Source organism: Puma concolor, chromosome E2 (genome assembly GCF_028749965.1).
Source record: "Puma concolor isolate L17-30 chromosome E2, mPumCon1.1.hap2, whole genome shotgun sequence".
NCBI classification, from domain to species: Eukaryota; Metazoa; Chordata; class Mammalia; order Carnivora; family Felidae; genus Puma; species Puma concolor.
In genome coordinates, this window is record NC_141681.1 from 8,608,819 (window position 1) to 8,629,573 (window position 20,755).

A 20,755-nucleotide genomic window follows, 5' to 3' on the forward strand; every position below is an offset into this window, starting at 1 on the left:
AGGCTGTACGTGCAGAGTCCCCTTCGAATCTTCTGTCCACCCCCTCCCTCTGCCCCTCCCCCTGCTCTTTCTTTCTCTCAAAAATAAACATTAAAAAAAAAAAAGAAACAGAAGACAGATACTTGCAGGGGATTTGCATTGTCTGGCTTGGGCACTTGGTTAGTTTCTACTTGTTGCTATAACAAATAAGCCAGACCTGCTGGCTTAAAAGTGTGCATGCATGGGGCACTTGGGTGGCTCAGTTGGTTAAGCATCATCCAACTTCGGCTCAGGTCATGATCTCACAGTTGATGGGTTTGAGCCCCGCATTGGGCTCTGTGCTGACAGCTCAGAGTCTGGAGCCTGCTTCGGATCATGTGCCTCCTTCTCTCTGCCTCTCCCACGCTCGTGCTCTGTCTCTCTGTCTCTGGAAAATAAATAAAAGTTAAAAAAAAATAAAAAAATATAAAACTACGCACACACATTATCTTAGAGTTTCAGGGGTCAGAAGTCTGATACGGGTCTCACTGCACTAAAATCAATGTGTCGGCTGTGCTGCACGCTTTCTGGAGCCTCCGGGGCTGGGGCAGGTGGGAATCTGTTTCCTTTCTTCTAGCTCTTAGAAGCCACCCGAATTCCATGGCTCCTGGCCTCATCTTCCCTCTCCAAAGCCAGCAGCGCCTCATCTTCACATCTTTGACTCTGAACCTCCTGTCTCCCCTCTTCATTTGTAAGGTCCCAGGTGTTGACACTGGGCTGTCTTAGACCATCCAGGATAATCTCCTGATCTCAAGATTCTTAACCCAATCACATCCGAAGGTGACACATCTCACACGTTCTAGGGATTAGTATGCAGACATCTCTGGGGGCCATTTTTCCTGTCTGCCCCACATTCCATGAAGATCTCCCACAAGGGGTCCTGAGTGGTGATTAAGGGAAATGCAGAGTAATCTACCAAAGGCTTTGGCAAGCGGGGCCTGGGCCTGTGGATAGGGAAACATGGAGAAAGAGTTTTCTGTTTGAGTTTATTATTACCCTTTTCATAAAAGGGCATTTCCATTTTAGTAGGAGGTGATAATCGTGATGCCAACGGCCCTTTATTGAACGTCCTCAAAGAGTCACTCACTTTGCAAAGTGCCTGACCACAGAAATTTATTTAGTCTTTATAATCACCCAGCAAAGCATTATTTCCATCCTGTTCAAGGTCCCATAGCTATTTTACTGTGCAGGTGGAATTTGAAGGCATGTCAGTTTGACCTGAAGCCCCAGTTTGTTTCCCCTAGGACATACTAGTTTTTGGAAAGGAATTCCTTGCTTTTTCCATGGACTGAGCTCCTGGTCAACAGTCTCTCTTTCCCAGCCAGATGTGGACAGATGCAAAATGAGGGGCCAGTGATGCCTTTTTTTTTCTGGAACACTAGCTGGACTGGGGAGATCTGGGCCGGCAAGAGCTCAGTCATCTGCTCTTTTCTCACTGCCCTTGGAGACGCAAGCCAATCCGGAGAACAGGATTTCCCTCCAGCCCGACATCAAAAGGTTCCAGTCAGGGGCGCGCTGGGCCAGGATGCTGTTAGCATGGGATATTAACCAAACACACTTCACCCCTGTGTTTGCCAGGGATGGTTGTGTCTTTGACGCAGCCTCATTCCTTGGACTTAATTAAAACCCAGTTCCCTCTTTTATTCAATTTATGAGGCCTAGCCGGCAGGATTAAGCGATTACAGACAAAAAGCCCCATTTGTGAAACACTCCTAAACTCAAGCTGTTACGCTGCTTACTTGTACTCCATTAAATTAATAAGGAATGAATCGGCTGATCCATTATGAATAAAGCAGTGGGGAGTCTCTGCCCCGGTTCATACTTCCTGCTCCCTCCTCAGAGAACATTTGTGTAAAATGATTATGTTCATATTCATTCAGTTGGAATTCTCTAAAAGTGGAATGCATAAATTACTCTAAAGACACAGAGTTTATCTTAAACATTAACTACGAAGGGTGAATTAATAAGACTATTATAAAGCCATTAGCATTCAGTGTATTTACCTACAGTTGCAGTATACCTAAACCATATTCAACCCACAGTTGCCATTTGTGTTGGGTGATCAAGCTAGTTTATTTTAGCTCACAGTTCATTTAAACTGGTAACACACTCTTGAATATCCAGGTTTCTACTAGCTTCTCTTTTTAGGGCTCCTCTCAGTTGGAAATTGACTTCTGTTATTTCCTGATTCAACCACAAACCTCTCTCTGGCAACTGTTGTACCCAAATGTTTCCAAATATTGGTTGTTTAACGCTACAGAATAGGAACCAAGAGGCTAACCTTAGTCAGATGAAATGTGAGTTCACATATTGAGGTCCCGAGAATTTAGTTTTCTAAGGGGTGTGGGGAACACAGTTGGAGAGAGGGGCCATTGGAGGATTTTTAGTTGACCACAAGCCCAGGCTGTTTGGGGAGGGTAACAGGGTTTTGTAGAAGTCAAATCGTCAAATCTTACTTTATCCAGGATTTTCCAACCCGAAAAGTCCTGACGTTTGGAGCTGGATTGTTCTTCATTGTGGGGCTGTCCTGCGTGTTGCAGATGCTTAGCAGCATCCCGGGTCCAATTCGCCAGATAGCAGTAGCAACACTTGCTCCCTCCCTAGCGGCTGTGACAACCAAAAACGTTTCCAAATATTGCCAGGTCTCTCCTGGGGAGGAGAATAGTCCAGAGTAGACCCTGGTTGAGGTTGAGAGCAACTTAATTCTCACTAACAATTAACAATAGGGTTAATCTGTGTAATCCTCCAAATACTGGTTTATATTGTGGGATATACACCTGCTCAGAGACGGTCGCTTCTCTGTCCTTCATCTGGTGGGGACACAATAGCTTGGAAAGAAGAACCACTTCGTGCTCTAAAACCATCCCCTCCCTTCTCTGCCATCCTATCTCCTGCTTACAGATTAATTTCTCATTCTAGGCTTGAGTAATAAAGCAGAAGCCCGCCAGAGAGAATTTCCACAGGCTTTACATCTACCTTCCCACCCGCATGTGTGTCCACGCACCCTGCCTTCCCCCTGGTAGTGTAACTGAGAATCAAGTCTAAAGTTCTTATTGTCTGACTCTATATTTTAAATTCTTTATTGTCACCCGAAAGGACTTCCAGACAAGGGGGATGCTTCCAAACAAGGACCTGAGGTGTTGCCCCTCCGCTGCTTAAGATTCCAACGTGAACACATTGCTGCAAACGTACCCCTCCCTTCCCTAAGAGATTCCTGCTCTAGAGGCCCCCCAGCTGTCAGGGACTCAGATGCCCTGAAATCCAGGCTGTCTAAGCTTAGAATGGCGAGCTCTCTCCCTCTTGCCATGGTGAAATCCACCCTTCAACACAATCCTGTATTCCAGGACTCACTCCCATTCCAGGGCGTCTCCGGAAGCGGGCGGAAGTGGTTCGGAGCCGAGCTCGCAGGAGGAAGCGGGGCACATGGCAGCAGATGCACGTGTCGGGGTTGACTTAAAGCGTGTGGAAGTTCTCTTTTGATGGCTTCTACTTTCCTGCTTGAGGCTGGACTGGGAATTTTGTCTGTTACGAGGCAGTGCTCTCCTTGTTGTGGGCCCAGAAGCTGAGACCGAGAGAGAGGGACCAGTTAACTTACTCAGTGACACACGTCCAGTGGGAGGCAGGAAGAGGGAAGAGTGCTGATTGCCTGAAACCCAATCTTCTGACCCTCCGACCTCAGCATTCTGCTTTCTTACCGTCTTCAAATTACCATGGTCATTACAACCTATCAAAAACCAACTCTTCATTGCCAGGACTGAGCACTGAGTAATTAAATGCATTAAAAGTCTGCTCTGTACCTGGGGTTTTGAGCTCTTATACTGCCATTTTTTCTTCTTCTTTCTTCTAAATAGTACAGTAAGCGCTTTTACATTGGCTGGTTTTCCTCTTGCGTCTCTAACTTTTTCACCTTTTCTCTCCGCGTCAACTGCCGTCGTGGCTCGCGTATCCTCAAGTTTTAAGAGGAAGGAGAAAGGAAGCCAGGGAGATGGATAACCAGCGACGTGGCTGTTCATCACCTGCTCGTTGGCTAAAGGCAGTAGTGGGCGTCGCTCAGTACAGAAGGAACTCTCCGTGTGGACTGTGTGTATGTGCAGCAGGGCCTCTGCCGTCCTGGGACAGGGTGACACCCCGGCTGATGTTGGATTAGCTGCATGCGCTGAGACAAGTTACTTACAACGAGTCTCAATTTTCTCATCTAAAAAATTCATAACCCGTGCCCCTCGGTGCTGCCGTGGATAAAGCGAGTCCACTTATTAAGGTGCCTGTTAAGTGGTCCTGGCACACCCTTTACACATACAACTGGAGTCAGGAGCACTCTCCCCCGTGGGGCCCCTAAACTCCTCATCCCCAGCCCAGTGGGAAGGATTAATGCATTCTTTCTTGAAAGAACTTACGTGTACATATGGAATTGGCAAAAGTCTGGCTCTTTGGCCTGATTCCAAGCAAAACTAATCATCAGAAACTTCATGCAGATTTACGATTACTTTTTCTATAACAGGGTGAGGCCCAGGCTGCTGAGACAGAATTAAAAAGGGGCTGGTACAAGCAGAGAAGGCTCAGGTCTTCACAAAGAAGGATTTTCACGCAGGGCACCGCATGTGCAACTCTGACTCAAGGTCGGCTGTAAATTAGCATCAAGTGTTAAAACAGCCCAGCGCCCCTTTCTTAAGATTGTTGTGATGAGGCCTCACAACTGGGCTATGGGCTTTCATTTAAGGCTAATGAAGAGTCACGTTGGATCTTCTCAATATAGTACGCATGATCCAACACATAATTTAATGTTATGAAGGCTGATGGGCACACAGAGGTCTTTCTCACTGTGGATGGGATGGCCATGGCTTTGAGCTATAAGCCCAGGTTCCAGACCACATCTTGCCACATAGTAATTGTGAGATCTGTAATGAACCATCGTCTTTCTCTGCCCCGATCCCCGTTTATAAAATGGCAGATTAAGGTCAGGATGGAGGGCATCAGGTGCAGGCAGCCTGCAGAAACAGTTTGCTACACACTGGCTATATACACTTTGAGGAGACATTAAATTTATTACCGGTACTAAAAAATTGGCAGAGTTCACATACAAAGAAAAATGTGCATTTTTGGCCTCTTCGAGAAAGCTGGGGGATTGGGCAACAAGGTTTGCATTTTGTAATGGCAGCAGGTGGATGGTGCTGATCCGTAGTTACTGCATTTTGCTTGGTCACAGGCTGGTTTTTCAGCCTGCCACTGTCCCCACCATCCCCTCTCCGTGCCACCTGGCCTCCGTTATTCATCTCTATATTTTCTCTTCCCTGCGTTATAGTTTGAAATCCCTGTATTGTGAGAACTCTTCTAGTTTTCGAGCAATTGATTGATTTAGGATTTTGAGGATGGTGTGATGTGTGGACTTATCTGAGTAAAAGTACGGTTGCCAGGGAAATACTTTAGTGAGACAAAAATCTAGTACTCTTGTACTAACACACCTAAGATGCTTCTGGCTCAATTTATGTGATAAGTTAATTTTGAAAGCCTACTACTATGTGAAAATGTTTGCTGGCATATACTGGAGATACAAGGTTGAACAAAGGTTGGTGGGTAAGGAAGACAGAAAATAAATAAGCAAACGGCCAAACGAATGTTAATGAAATGAACATCTGAGAGAATTCCAATATCACAGAAGAACAGATTTCATGAAGAAGAACCATTCAGGGGGATGTCCCTTTAGGCTGGGGGGTTGCCATTTAAGCGGAGAATCGGGGATGCCGAAGAAGGCGAAAAAGGTCAGTGTGGCTGGACTTTAGTGGGTCAGGAGACAGAGGAGGTAGAGAGGGATCTGGGTAAAAGGCATTGGTAGAGCAACAGGGCTTTGGAGGACCTGACTGAGAGCCCAGCTTGATTTTTCAAAGCTTAGGGAAGAAAGAGATGGGGCCATTCATGAACACCCACTCTGGCATGGATCAGGAATCTTGCTCAGGGAACCCACTGAGGCATTAAACAAATAGGCCCTCCTCGCCCCGTCATCCAAGTTTCTGAACCTCCCTCTGTGCCCTTTCCCCATATTATCAGTGGCCCACCGAGCTGATGTCGTTAAGGATATCATTTACAGATAGAGGTTGCTTTTCTTGCACAGGTCATGATGGAGTCGTTTGAGGAAAGAAAACGAGCACTTCCTAAAAATGCTCCACTTGCCAGGTCTATTCTGTATAATTGAAAACAAACAAAGAAACCCTTTGTACCAGAGTATAAATGTATATTGAAGTTCGTAGATGCTAAGTGTACAGGTTGATGGATTTCATGGTGAACAGCACCCAGATCAGGAAAGAAGGCCGTCAGTTCTCGAGGAACAACCTTGTACCCCTTGATCGCCCCCTACCCCTTCCAAGGGTGACCAGCGGCCCAGATATAACCCCAGAGCCCAGCGTTTTGCCTGTGTTTGAACCTTATGTAAGTAGAACCGGGTGGGTGTTCATGGGCTTGTTTTGCTCAGTATTATCCTTTGTGAGACCTGCTGTTGTGTTTCCATTGCCCCAGTAGTTCCATACGTGCACATAGGGCCGCCCTTCAGTTTTACCGTAAACGGACATCTGGGCGATTTGAGACTTTGGTGACGGGTGCTGCCTGGACATCCGGGTACTTATGTCCTCATACGCATGCGCATGTATTTCTGAGGGCGGAATGCCTACGCATCGCGTTCTGCTTCAGTACTTCGTACCAGACCGCTTTCTGTCCCTACAGCTTTTACCCGCATTTATGCTTTGCGTTTTTGCATCAACCTTTCGATGTAGCCATTTCATCCCCATTGGCAGATGAGGAAACAAGGGCTCGGAAAGGCACCGTCAGTCCCTCGAGGTCACAGAGTCGGTTGAGCCGCAGGGAGAGCACACGCACTTGGATTTGTGTGGCTCCATCACACCACGAGCCCCCAATGATTCACTTGCTCCGTGGCCCCGCCCAAATGGCACCCCTTCACCAACCCGTGCCCTGACCCAGCCTGGGGGAATTAGTGGTGCTGCCGTCTGCTCCCCGGACACCTGTGGGGCTCCCTGTGGCTGCCACGCGTGGTGAAGCGGCCGGCTCCGTGGTCAGACAGGACGGGTCTGAGTGTCCGCGCCCCCGCTCGGCTGACGGAGACTCGTGGCAAGTTGCGTTTATTCCTTGGTGCGATGAGGGTAATGACGATGGCGACCTCACACCTGTGGTTTGAAGGTTGAAGACGTGACGTCAGCAGGTGCTCAGGCAGGACCTGCATGTAGTACCGGCAGTCAACATGTGGATGATCAGAGAGCGGTGTAGATACTCCCCCAGACGATTAGTCACAGCTACCACGGTGGGTGCATATATGTGTGTGAGCCTCGTATGCCTGCAGTTAGCTCTGCATTTACCCCCACTTGACGGGCTTGGCATAACCTTTCTCCTTTTAGGGGTCTGGCTCTCCTCCTTCGTCACCGAAGAGATGCCAGCGCATTCGGATTAAACAAGCTTTTGTTGATCAACTACTCTCTGCCAGAAGCCTCTAGAACCGTCTCACCCATTAACTCCATTATTTTAATTAAGTAGTTAACTGAATTAAGTAATTAATCCATGCCCAATTTATTTATTTATTTATTTATTTATTTATTTTTTAATTTTTTTTTTCAACGTTTATTTATTTTTGGGACAGAGAGAGACAGAGCATGAATGGGGGAGGGGCAGAGAGAGAGGGAGACACAGAATCGGAAACAGGCTCCAGGCTCCGAGCCATCAGCCCAGAGCCTGACGCGGGGCTCGAACTCACTGACCGCGAGATCGTGACCTGGCTGAAGTCGGACGCTTAACCGACTGCGCCACCCAGGCGCCCCATCCCTGCCCAATTTAAAGCTAGGGAAAGTAAGACTCAAAGAGGCAAAGCAACTTACCCCAAATCGCCAGCTTCTGAGCAGCAGGGTCAAGTCAGTGTTGAGTCGCATTTCCAGGGTGGCACGTTTCTCCTGTCCTGCATCCTAGCGTTTCCCTCCCGAGTCTTTGGTCCTCTGTGATTCTTCAAGGGCTTTCTGTGCTCCTGCCTAAGGAGAGTTTGGCAGAGGCCTGGTCTACACTTAGGAGAAGGAAGGGAATAAAGAAAGCGGAGGGGAACTCAGTGGGAAGCCAGAAAGCCAAGTCGCTGTGAGCAAATGAGTGTGACACATCCCCACGTCTTCGGTGTGAGTGGTTTTGCACTCCGACCTGGCTCAGCTCCTGTGTCGCACTTACAGTGCTGGGTTGAATAGTGTCCTCAAAATGCGTCCGCACAAAAACTCAAAACGTGATCTGTTTTGGAAAGAGAGTCTTTGCAGATGTAAAGAGTCAGGATCCCGGGAGGCACGCTGGATTTAGGGTGGGCTTTAAATCCAACAACAGGTGTCTTTATAAGTAAAGGAGAGGGCACAGAATTCCGGAAAGAAGAGGCCGTGTGGACGCAGAGGCAGAGATTAGAGCGACTGTAGTAGCCGTGGAACCCCAGGACTGCCAGCAGCCCCCGGAAGCGAGGACAGAGGCGTGAGGCCATTTCTCCCTTAGAGCCTCCAGAAGAGCCAACTCTGTCTCCTCTTTGACTGGGGACTGCTGGCCTCTTGAACTGTGAGCGAATATATTTCTGTCCCTGGTGATCCGCTATGGAGCCCCAGGAAGTTCACCCACTCACAGGCTCTGCCTCTTGGGGAGCCCCTAACCTCTCTGGGCCCTGCTTGCACACATGGAAGATGGGTCTGGTGGCTGGGAAGCCCCTGGGGGACTTCTGAAGATTGTAGATAAAGCACAAGGAAAGAACCTCCACCAGGGCGGCTGATTGTGAAAACTCCCAGGCCTTGTTGTCCCTCGCTGGGTCTGGCCACTCTTGGGCCTGTGCACGACACCAGCCCTCTCATCCAAGCTCCCTAAGGCGATGCTCGTGAGCCCTTTCCTGAGAATTTTGCAGCGGCCACTAGAATTCAGCACACCCTTGTTGCTTTTAGTTGCGAGCATGTATCGCCGAAGACGCGTATCCCCCTTAGAACCATAAACGCTCTAATAGCAGCAACGGGGCGGCCTCGATCATGACCAAACGTGATTACATTCCACATAAAAATATAAAAGCTCATTTGAGCCGGACTCCCTCTGGGCCCATTGCCTGCACTTTTATTGAAAACCCCACATTCCTGACTTCGTGAGCACTGATGTAAGGGCCCAGTGAGGCTGGATCTCGAGAACCCCTGTAAAGCCCCGAGGTGGCCTGGTGGGCTGGACTCAGCAGGAAATCCCTGATGTATTCTCAAGCACAGAGCCTCACACTTCATTGTCTGGCGACTCCTATCCTCTTGGACCTCCCTAGATCCCCTGTGCCAGCCCAGGCCTCTTGCTTTGCCCCTGCTAAAACGTAAGGCTGTGGAAGCAGGGAATTGGCCTGGTGTGTTCCCTGCTGTATCCTCAAGGCCCAGCCTGGTTCCCAGTGTGCAAGTGAACAGACGTCCCGGGACACCCCTCCCTTCTCCACACCTGGCCCTCTGGCATCCTCCTCACTAACCTCCGCTCCCCCCCTTTCCCGTCTCACCTTTCAGCCACACCCTACAACCTGAGAGTCAGCCAGTCAGGCTCTGTCATTCCCCCATGTGCCACGCCGTTCGCTCTGGGGGGCTCCCCCTCCTCTGTGCCTCCCCAGATCACCCTGACCGGCCAGCAGCCCCTCACCTGCTCACCTGTCTGTGCCTGTCTCTAGACTCTAAGCACTGCGAGGTCCTGGACAGTCTTCTTCACCCTTCTCTCCCAGGCCCTGGTGGATGTCTGGCTCGTGGCTTGTGCTTGATAAGTATTGGTCAAATCACTTGGCAAACTGCTGAGAGAAAAACACATCATCATAAAGTAGACACAAAAGGGAGGGAAGTGGGTGGGGAAAATAGAGCGCTCGGTCACTATGGTGGCAAGTACCATGGAAGGTAGTTTTACAGGTCTTTTCCGTTGGATTCCTACACCAGCCACACGAAGAAGCCCCTGTTGTCCTCCCTGTCTTTTCCACTCAAGGGAAGAGTGGTCAGAGATGGTAACTTGGCTGGCGTCCCATACGCTGGAGGCGTGCAGGGCCGGGATTTCAGTCCAGGTTTGTTTGACTCCAGATCCAAATTCACAGCACAGGGAGGATGTAAGAAAATGTAGGAACAAAGTCTTAATAAATGTTTCCAGAAAGTGTAATTGTTAAAAGCCCAAAACTACGTGCCAAAGCCCAGGAGGGCCTGGGACAAATCGGTTCACTGCTCTGGACCTTGGTTTCCTCATCTGCACTGAAGGGCTGGAGACCTTTGTGAATTGGATTAGGTGATCTCAATACCCGTCTAGCTCCAAAAATATTCTGAAGTGTTGCACAATTTATGGAAAAACATATATTTTGAAATTCGGTGATTGAGGCAACAGCTGTCAGCATGAGGTTTTTTTGTCCTATGCTTTAAAAATAGATTATACAGAACTGTGTGTGTGTGAGTGTGTGTGTGTGTGTGTGTGTGTGTGTGTGTGTGTGTGGCTGTGTATAGTCACATGCATACAAACCCATGAGTGGAACAATGACAGTTGTAGAGCTGTGGCTTCCTTTTAGACTGTTGTCCTCATGCATATCTCAGGGAGAACATAAGCAGCTTGCTGATAGAGATGCTCTGGAATCAGACCAAATAGTGTGGGCTTTGTCAACACTTTTGTCTTGATTTACCTGGATTTCTGTCCAAGTAGCATCTCTTCTCTAATTCCAGGAGACAGTCAGGTCAATATGATAGGTGTGGGTTATGGGGGGCAGGAGGTGATGCTGAACGAGCCTGGGGGAACAGGAAAAGAAGGCAGGCCACTATCAAGACAGACACGTTGAGGGGCGCCTGGGTGGCTCAGTCGGTTAAGCATCCAACTTGGGCTTGGGTCATGATCTCACGGTTCGTGGGTTCGAGCCCCACATGGGGCTCTGTGCTACCAGCTAGGAGCCTGGAGCCTGCTTCTGATTCTGTGTCTCCCTCTCTCTTTGCCCCTCCCCTGTTTATACTCTCTCTCTCTCTCTCAAAAATAAATAAAAAAGATTTAAAAAAATTTTAAAAAGACAGACACGTTGATAATACCGAACAAAGCAGGATGACTAGGTGGTATCATCAGTCCCACCACAGCTTACACCTGTTGTGACATGAGTCCCATGTGTGGTTTCCAAAAATATAGAGGCTAATGAAATGCTTAACAAGCTCTTTGTAGATTTTTCTGCAAGATGATTTCTTCTTTGTGGTAGAGGAATTACATTGTTCATTCATTCACAACACACACACACACACGCACACACACACACTCCACCAATGTGCCACATACCGTACGTGGCGATGGCGAGCAGTCCTGTCCGTCACAGAGCTCCCAGTCTAGTTGGGAGTGTAGTAGACATAATAGTGCCCCCCTCCCCACAGGTGTCTATGTTCTATTCCTAGACCCTGTGAACACCTTACTTTACATGGCGGAAGGGAGCTAACAGATGTGAAGGATCTTGAGATGAGAATAGCTTGGATTATCCAGGTGGGCCCAGTATAATTATTAAGGGTCCTTAATGTGGAGAGGGGGAGGCAGAAGAATCAGGAGGTGGAGAAGGGGCCATGAGGCAAGGAAGGTAGGTGGCCTCTAGAAGCTGGGAAAGGCAAGGAAACGGACTCTTCCCTGGAGCTTCCGGAGAGGAATGTGGTCCTGCCGACACCTTGACTTCACGCAGCCCTAAGACTCTGACCCCCTGAACTGGAAGAGAATAGATGCGTATGGTTGTAAGGCACTATGTTTGTGGAACCTTGTTAAACAGCAAAAGGAAACTGACACTGTCTTTAGGACACCAGAGGGCTAAGTATATATAAATGCACAGAGTGGGGAGTGCTAAGAAGGAGAAGAACAGGGTGACTTAAGACCAGTCAAGGTCCGGAAAGCTCTTCGTTGGGGAAGGCTTCCCTGAAGGAGAAGGGCATTGGTGCCTGGGGGATGGTGTGGGTGGGGAGGAAATTCCACGTCCAGTCTATCCTCTGCGCGCGGAGCTGTGCAGGGAAGGAATGTGGCGCAGGAGGCCAGAGGGCCTGGTGCGCAGAGTGTGAGCAGGAAATAAGGCAGACCGCATGGAAACCACCTCTGGGATCTAAGTTGGGCAGAGCCTTTGTAAATTGCCAGGAGTTTGGGTTCTTAACCTAAGAGAAATGGGAATGTTTTGAATGGTATTGAACTGCAGTGAGATTTGGTCAGCTTAATATTTTAGATCTGTGCTGTCCAATTCAGTAGTCGCTAGCTATGTGTGGTTATGTAAATGTAAATTAATAAAAATCAAATAATTTTTAAAATTCAGCTTCTAAGTCACACTAGAACATTTTAAGTGCTCAGTAGCCACATGTAGCTGGTGGCTACCACATCAGAGAGAATAGATCTAGAACATTGCCAGCACTGCAGAAAGTTCTGTTGGACGGTGCTGCTTAGAAGTAACACCACAACTACAGAGTGGACCATGAAGCAGGGAGGGAGGCACGAGTGGAGGTGGGAAGGCACGTAGGAAGAGACTTCCCAATATTCCAGGTGGGATTTGATGGCAGTTCACACTAAGACGGTGGCAGTGGACATGGACATATGTGGGGAGATTGGAAATGTAACTATGTATTTGGAAGGAATGACTATGGATTTGGAGCTCAGATATTGGGAAGTTTCTGCCTCATTTTCACCCTTCATCAGAATCGTTACCTAAAACAAGTTGCTTAAATTCACGAGCTTCACTTTCCTTATCTGTGAGTAGGAGTAACATCTACTTCTTTTTTTTTTTTTTAATTTTTTTTTTTTTCAACGTTTATTTATTTTTGGGACAGAGAGAGGCAGAGCATGAACGGGGGAGGGGCAGAGAGAGAGAGAGACACAGAATCGGAAACAGGCTCCAGGCTCTGAGCCATCAGCCCAGAGCCTGACGCGGGGCTCGAACTCCCGGACCGCGAGATCGTGACCTGGCTGAAGTCGGACGCTTAACCGACTGCACCACCCAGGTGCCCCTAAAGGGATATTGTAGCATAAAATCTCTGGCATGATGAGTGTTCAATAAAGGGTACATCTCATGCCCTTTATAAATCTCCAGCTGAAAATGGTCTTTTGGATGTTGTTAAGATCCGGGAAGAATCACGTTGGAACTACAAACACCTACTGACCTGGTGAGCTCTCTCTTTCTCTCTCTCTCTCTCTCTCTCTCTCTCAAGTAGAGCCTGATCAGAGTATCTTCCACTCAGATGGACAAGCCCTTACTCTGGACCTGCCCTTGGGTGTGAAGGTCACGGGGAAAGGGACAGAGGGAAAGAGCCATATGTAGAAAATGAGCAATTCGGTTCCCACCATGACGGCAGGGCGTCCAAATGGAGCTATTTTGTAGTCAGAATACCACGTAGGACCACACTAGGAGAGCGAGCTTGGGGGAAGCCAGGAGAAGAGCGTGCCATCCGTGTAGAGAAGATAATTGAATCCATGGGAGGTCGACTGGGGCTCATTTCACACAGAACCGCACAACAGCACGTGGCTCGCTCAAAGACAATACAGGCCTTCAAAGCGAACCGCTGAGGGGAGTGCATTTCTATATTAAGGGCACAACATCCTCTAAGTGAGACGCATTGTTATGCCTCTTCTTCCCGGCCACAGCCTGGAAATAGCCATAAAAGAAATGAAGTATATTTGCCTTGTTAACACAGTTTGTATTACATATTCATAAACCATTTTGTGAAACTGCAAGGGAAAGATTCAATTGTCTTGGAAACTGATAATGGCCAAACAGCCACACAGAGAGCAGGCAGCATGTTATGGAATTAGCTGCACAATGAATGAAATGCAACGCCTATAATAAACCCATTCAGATATAAATTATGGCCCAGTAGATGCAATGTTTGTTAAGCCATAAAGCCTGCCACCCTACGTGGGAAATTGAACGAGATTTATCATAAAATATGGCGGAGAATGTGCTAAGAATCTGGCTCCCCAAACTGGGCTTAATCAGAACAATCTAGAGAGCAGGCTTCCAGGAACAGGAAACCAAAAGAAAACGACAGCAGTGGGTCCAAGGGGGCATTTTGACATTGTGACCCAGAATACCCTTGGTCTCCGCAATTCCACCAAGGATATTTGTATTTTGAAAAAAAAAAAATCTGTTTTGATTTTTCCTTTGAGGATTATCAAAATGGCTTGAGCTCTGGGAATATGAAATGTGACCAGTAATTGGCTTTCTGGTTGGCCAAGGCAGTAATTGAATTCAGGGACAGGGACCTTGTCCAAGTGACATTGGGCTCTTGGTCTCCCTTGGAAATGGTGGAGTAATGATCCGCAGGGAGGCAGCTGGCTCTCAGACTGCACCGTTGGATGTTTTACTGGGTCCTTGAAGGACGTGCAGCTTGTTTTCTCACAAGACCTCCCTTGAATCTTCCATGCACAGTGCTACACGAATATGAGAGCATGTTGTGTGTCATCTCCTGGAGCTGGATCTTGGGTTTATCTCCACTTTCTGGGAAAAATAAAATGAAACCAAATAAAATAAAACAAGAATTAACCCAGCATGCTGCAGACTTTCTGGTATTGTTACTTGAAAAGAACTGCAAATATTTTATGGCTTTACAAGCTGAAGTCAACGTTTGCAGTGTGTTGAGAACAATGAAAAATACCTTAGGAATGTATTATAGTCCCAGAGTTGGATTAAGAGTGTTCAGAAGCGGAAAGGAATTTTCTGCCTGCTAATAACATTACCCTGAAATCTAATGAAATGATCTCCCTAAAGCCAAGTTTATGGCATAAGCTGATTTCCCATTTGCTGTTAAAAATAAAACAAACAAATGTCTTCTTTGGTCAGCTCATCACTCAATCCACATACTGTCAAACTGTGCTTTAGATAGCCAAGTTGTACAACTTAAACGGGTCACTTAGGGTGTTTTAGAAATAAGGATTATTATGGACGTTCAGTGAAGTGACTGTAGAATTCGAATTTGACAACAAGTGCCAACACATTCCCAAAGAAGCTTAAAAAGCACACATTTCGGAATTGCTGATGACTGGAGCTACCTCATACTCCCTGTGTCCTCACATTATGTGTGTCTGTGCAAATATATACACACATATACCTGTATATGCAAATCTACATATGCGTGCACACACACACACACACACACACACACACATCAATAAGAAAATCTAGGTATTAACAAAAAGATTGGAAAAATCAGAAGTCATATTAGATTCTAAAACAATTGATAACAAATCTTTTCTTCCCTTTCCTCATCAAAACATATTCTCTATACTCTTTCTCCCAACTAAGATGAGCAAAGTGCCAGGTATTTGGGAAGGTAGTCAGAAAAACAGGGGACTGAAATCAAACATAAAGATAAAGGCAGTTCTCAGTATCATAGTCAGGAGCATTATGTCAACAGCCTGCATTCCTATAGGCTGTTTCTTTTTTCCATGCTATCATCTCATTCATGTCTCACAAAAATCTCCGCAGAGCAGGAATCTCCATTATCATCTTCCAGGTCGTGGGATCAAGGAATCTTGTGCATCATTAGAAAACGTTCTTTCTGGACTTGAAATGATGACACGTTTGTCTGTCCCACATAGCGAGAAGTCTGGTGGTAAGCCTTTCAGAGTAGGATGTACCCACAAATACTTAGAGCCCCTTCTCTCTCTGCTCACCCTCATCCTGTAGACTCTCCAGAATGAAAACAAAGTGAAGGGCAAAAGAATGAGGGCCACACCCTCCGAGTGTGTCCTTTGTGTTGCCAAAACCACAGCTCTCCCGGAAGCCCCATCCTGCAGACTTTCCCACTTTGGTTTCATTGATCAAAACTATTGCTTGGCCACCCCGGACTGGGAAGGAGTCAGAGGGAGGGGGGGCTTTGGAGGTTATCTATCACGTGTGAATTAAATGTAAATCTGAGTTGACCCACTTGGCACTCCTCTGTAATGGAGATTACATTGAACTTGGTATGAATTCACCAGATCCACATGCTAAAGATTTCCAAGTTCTGGTTTATGATTCTAAATTAGTTTAACCAATAAGGATAATTTAGCATAATTTCTGAACCATTTGGTTTCTATGGGAATATTAGGTGAGGCGATTTTTAAAGTCTTAGAAATACTAGGGGCTTTACTTCCAGTTGAAACCTCCCTGAAATGAGCATTACATAGTCTTCATGCTAATGTGCATTAAAGATTGCTTAACTAGTCCCGGAGTAATTGGGTAACTAGGGGATCAGCCATTTTCCCTTACCTGAAAAATGACCAGAATTTATCTGAGAGTTTCAAGATCCAAGAGGAAGAAAGAAGACACTTTCCTTTGGAAAGCCTCTTAGTCATCTTGGTTGATCCAACCAAACATCATGCTGTCTATGGGCACAGCCAGTTTGGTATGGATGCCATTCAGTGTCCATCATCCAGTGTGGCTATATTCCATAGCACGGACGTTCCCAAGAGACATGCGAGTGGGAGGGAAGGAGAGAAAGGAGCCACAAAAATGAAACCCACTCTAGACTACACTCACCTCTAAGACAACACTTGACTCCAAGACATTCTTCAGTGAAATGTAGGCACACGGTGTTATGTTCCATACTCATACTACCAACTCTTGTTCCAAAGCACGGGTCTCTGTTTTCCAGGATTTGGCTGAGGTAGAAATGTCCCGAAAGCTTCAGTTCTCTGTTACTGTGCACTAAACCGTCCTAAAATCTAGTGACTTAAAACAACCCCCTGCCTTGGCTCAGACTGGTGCAGTTTCAGAAAGGCTGGTGGTAGCTGATCTCTGTTCCAGGTGGTGTTGCTGTCGTGCGACTCGTTCATCTGGGAGTCATCCGGGGGTGTACTCTGAGCTTTTTTATGTGGCAGCTGGATCCTAAGAAAACGAACATGGAGGGGCGCCTGGGTGGCGCAGTCGGTTAAGCGTCCGGCTTCAGCCAGGTCACGATCTCGCGGTCCGGGAGTTCGAGCCCCGCGTCGGGCTCTGGGCTGATGGCTCGGAGCCTGGAGCCTGTTTCCGATTCTGTGTCTCCCTCTCTCTCTGCCCCTCCCCCGTTCATGCTCTGTCTCTCTCTGTCCCAAAAATAAATAAAAACGTTGAAAAAAAAAAAAAAAAAAAAAGAAAACGAACATGGAAACATCCAGGCCTCTTGAGGACTAGAATCCAAAACTCACGCATCACCCCACTACACTGCATTGGTCACAGCAAGACACCGGCCAGCCCAGATTGCAGGGAAAGAGAAACATCCAACTCTTAATGTAAATGGTGGCATGTGCTCACAGGGACAGGGGGAGTCCTTGGTGGCCATCTTTACAGACACCTGCACGCCCAGCATCAGCAACTCTCTCATGCTTTTATTGATTCCCTCAAGGACTCATCCCCATTCTCCCAGGGGATGTCTCTCTCAATGTGTCTCTCTCAAATGGACCAGCAGTACAGTGTGGAGAGTTTTACAGTGGGGGATTTAAGGTGGGAGTGCTGATTCGAAGCCTGGATGTTCTAGCTTGCTCACTGTCAAATCTTAGTCAAGGTACTAAATGTCTTTGAACATTAGTATTCCCCTTAGTAAAATGAAGATCATAGTGGTGCTGTCTTCATAGGCTGTTTAAAGTATTTTACAGAGTTAATCCATGTCAACCACTCAGGGTAGTGCCTGATACATAGTCAGGTGTAGTAACATTGATTCACACCTGCTCCCTCCTCTCGTCTATGAGTTTCTGAGGGCAGGACTGGTATTGCCTTTGTCTCTGTGCCCCTGGGATGCTGTAAAGATTTTAATATGCAGGTGTTCAGGGAAAATGTGATAAGTGACTAATGAACCAGGGCTGTCTTTTCCTTTAATTGGCCCAAATGAAACAATTATTTATCTTTAAAAAAGATGGGGGCTGCATATGTCATGTCATGTGCGCCAGAAGCATTAACACACATTCATTCATCCAGAAAATATTATTGAGCACCTATTATGGGCTGGAAAGTCCATTGGGTTCTGGAGATAACATGGTAAATATGCCATGCATAGTTCCTGCCTCCTAGTAATTACATTCTAGTAAAAGGAGAAAATTCATAAACTCAAGGGCAGAAGATAAAATTAAATAATAATCTGTGTTTTGAAGATCATAGCTGTAAGGTCAAGTGTTTGGTCCAACCAGGAGTGGGATGAGATGCAGCTTTGAGATAGTGATCCACCTTTGGCTTGGTGAAACTCCTACTTTTCAGAAAAGTTGAAATTTTAGCAGAGACCTCAAGAAGAAAAAGTCAATCATTTGGAGGTGTGTGGATGGAGTCTTCAAGGAAGAGAGAGGAGCAAAAACAAGATTTGTGTTGGAACTGAGTGTGGGGCTTGAAAGACATGAGGAAGCCCCTTGTGCCTGGATCTTGATGAGTCAAGGACAGAAAGGCAGGCAGGGGCTAAAGGCTGTGGCACTTCTGATTCAAATTTTACTGTGTGCAGTGGAATACCATCGAAGGGGTTGAAACATGAAAGATGGAAGTGGTTTCCCTTCCTTGTATATCATTCTTCAGTTATTTTATTACCGATAGCCACCCTACTCAACCATGATCCCACATTCACAGAAATTGGGGAATCCTGTTGTTCTTATATATGTGTGTGTGAAACTCTGTGGTTGTATATAGTGGTGGTGGAGGGTCCTTTTCCAGCTACGTTGAGAGTATCTTGATTTCCCTGAGAAAAATCCAGATGATCCGGATTATTTTTGTACCAAGAACGAAATGGAGACGATGCATGATGATGGCAGCTGTCTATCTCACTTTTTACTATGTACCAGGCACTGTTACGTGCTTCACAAACATCGCCATGTTTGGTTCCCAGAGGAACTCAGGAGATCTGCCATTGACATCCGAGTTTTACAGTTGAACACACTAAGAACTATGAGGCGAAGCGCCCACCAAGGTTAACCCACTGGGGATTTGAGTCTGAGTCTTTGGACCTTTGCTTCTGAGCACATTGCAAAGTTCTGCTCATCCGCACCTCCTCCCGAGAAGCCTCCCAGACGGTGCAGATAGACAGCAAATGAAACTCAATGATCGGTCACAAGATGTTCTCTAGAACTTGCGGAAATCATAGGGTGGGATAGCTGTGCTGGTTTTGCAACAATGCTCCTAATGAGCAATTTAGCAAATGAGTGGTGCACATGTGTGGGGGAGTCTGAAGCACAGCCTGCCTCTGGCACACATTTGTGTCATTGTTTGGTGTCTGCATACAAGTTGAGATTTCCAAAATGTTACCCAAAGAAGTGGATGAATGGCATTTCTTCGATTCTATAGCTTCCAGGCTGAGACAAGCTAAATGTTGGCCTCAAGTCACACGGCAAGATGATGGAAGCTTCAGAGGCCTGCCTGGGGAAGCCATATACCATGTCCTTCTGTCTATATGATAAGTGATTTGACCTTCACCTGGGGATCAGTGCTTCCAGACAAGGTTTGCTGGACCACACTTCACCAACTTCTTTAATTTATTCAACCAACGTTAAATAGGTCTTAGGCACTGTGTTAGGCAAGGAGAAGGCTGGAATGGAGGAGACATGGTCCCTGCCCCTGAAAGGTACCAACCATTTCCACCTGGACTCTGCCTTCCTCAGTGTGTCCCAGCCCAATGCGGTAGTGGCGAAGACTGTAGATTGTGTTATTTGACTGCTTGGGTTCAAATCCTGGCTCTGCAGGACCTTGGGCTAGTCCCTCAACTTTTCTGCCCCTCACTTTCCTCACCTATAAAGCTGTAAGATTAATAGTACATAGTAGCCCATAAATAAAAGAAGGGTTGCATAAATAAAGTGACAGAGCAGCTTATTTTTTTTAAGTTCCTTAATGATAAGGTTTACTAGGGATACTTATTAAAAATGCAGCTCCTGGGGCACCTGGGTGGTTTAGTCGGTTGAGCGTCCGACTTCAGGTCGGGTCATGATCTCACAACTCGGCTCATGGGTTCGAGCCCCACGCCGGGCTCTGTGCTGACAGCTCAGAGCCTGGAGTCTGCTTCAGATTCTGTCTGCTTCTCTCTGTGCCCCTCCCTCCCTCTCTCTCTCTCTCTCTCTCTCTCTCTCTCTCCCTCCCTCCCTCCCTCCCTCCCTCTCACACACACACACACACACAAGTAAACATTTAAAAAATGCAGCTTCCCCTTCCTTGGAAATTCTAATGCAGTGGCTTTGGAGCCCAAGACCTTGGTTTATATTGTCATTGTTGTTTGTTGTTTTTAAACAATATTCGAGTGATAGTTGTCATTGGGATAATCGGGGAAACGTTGCTATAATGCATGGGGAGCGGTGGTTCTCGTCTTGGTTGCATGTTGCAATTTCTTGGGGAGCTTTAAAAATACAGATGCCTGGGTTCCCCTCACGAAGTTCTTTTTTAGTAGGTTGGGGTGCAGATCAGAATGTTTAAAGGCTCCCCGAGTGTCTCTAATATGCACTCAAGGTTGAGAATACCTGCTGTGAAGCACAAAGTGCTACTCAAGGCACCATTATCATTGTCATCCTTCTCGACTTCTCCAAAGGAAAAAGGAAACATACAAGTAACAAGAAAATTAAGAGTGTCAAGGGGCACCTGAGTGGCTCGGTCAGTTGAGCGGCCGACTTCGGCTCCGGTCATGATCTCACCTCCCCAGCTCACACTCTTTCTCTGTCTCTCAAAACTGAATAAACATTAAAAAAAAAAAAAAAAAAAAAAAAAGAATGTCAACTGGTGTGTAAGAAGAGTGAAAAGAGCCATCCTGAGCTCCCGTAACACTTAATGTTTCATTCTGACATTTAGGCTCCT

The 20,755-nt window shown here is 46.8% G+C and overlaps 2 long non-coding RNA genes across 8 annotated transcripts in view; one reads left to right on the forward strand and one right to left on the reverse strand.

Annotated features, from left to right (window-relative positions):
• LOC147573352 (uncharacterized) overlaps window positions 1-20,755 on the forward strand; it is an 802,611-nt gene that overhangs the window by 297,810 nt on the left and 484,046 nt on the right. The gene's annotated exons all lie outside the window — the stretch shown is intronic.
• Window positions 2,343-10,206, reverse strand: LOC147573355 (uncharacterized). Of its 2 annotated transcripts, none has more exons than XR_015244668.1 (4): window positions 9,913-10,206; window positions 9,684-9,820; window positions 7,890-8,036; window positions 2,343-2,625 (listed from the first exon to the last, which is right to left on the reverse strand). It is a non-coding gene; the product is annotated as an uncharacterized LOC147573355 (long non-coding RNA). The 2 variants fall into 2 exon arrangements; XR_015244666.1 differs by having other exon boundaries at window positions 7,890-8,063; window positions 9,913-10,205.